Consider the following 961-nt stretch of genomic DNA (forward strand, 5'->3'; position numbering starts at 1 on the left):
ACCGTAAATAGACATTCCACATCCGGTGAATTAAAGTGCGCATGTCATCTCTTCCTTGTCTTGTGTCAAATTGACATGTCGCTTTGCGGGCGCGTACACTTCCCTTTTCAGAACATGATAATATGGTCTTCCTGTTTGGTCAATGCCTACCTAAGACTTCGTGGTGTTGCAGCAAAAAGCTGCACTAGATAACATACACAGGGTGGTGTATTGACACGCATTTGATCTACGAAATTTTAAACAGGCGTGGTAGCATTAGCTGTTCTAGAACGACATCCGCACCCTCTTCCGCAACTGGAAACCACCCGAGTCCCCATATAGTCACTGTTAGTGCTTCTGCTACTACCATATTCCAACTGAGGAATCCATGCCCATTCTGTTAATCACTTGATTGTCTGGTCCAGACTCGATTATTTACAGACCGCCGTCATATAGCTGGAATAAGTTCGGCGTTGAACAACAAACGAAACAAACTACCACTACCACGACTACCATTGCCACCACTTCTACTACCAATGCCATCAATACCACCGCCACTACAGCTACTAACATTACTACGAACTCTACTACTTACACTACTATTAAAACTACCATCCCTAAACCTACAACTACCAATACTACTACTACTACTACCAATACTTGTGCAATAAGCTACTAGTATTCCCAGTGATTCTAGATAGTTCTACTACTACTGCTACTACTACTACTACTACTACTACTACTACTACTACTACTATGTAATTGAAGACCTGATATTACTACAAGTATATCACTGAACACTGGCTACTACAGTATTGATATCCATGTAATGTTGCTACCACAGTATAAAAATCCAAGTACTGTTGCTACTGCTGCTACTACAGTATACAAAGTATTGCAACTACTACTTCTACGGCTACTACAGTATACAAATCCAAGTATTGCTTCTACTACTTCTACAGCTACTACAGTATACAAATCC

This window comes from Haliotis cracherodii, unplaced genomic scaffold (genome assembly GCF_022045235.1).
Source record: "Haliotis cracherodii isolate W230 unplaced genomic scaffold, xgHalCrac1.p SCAF_21, whole genome shotgun sequence".
Taxonomy (NCBI): domain Eukaryota; kingdom Metazoa; phylum Mollusca; class Gastropoda; order Lepetellida; family Haliotidae; genus Haliotis; species Haliotis cracherodii.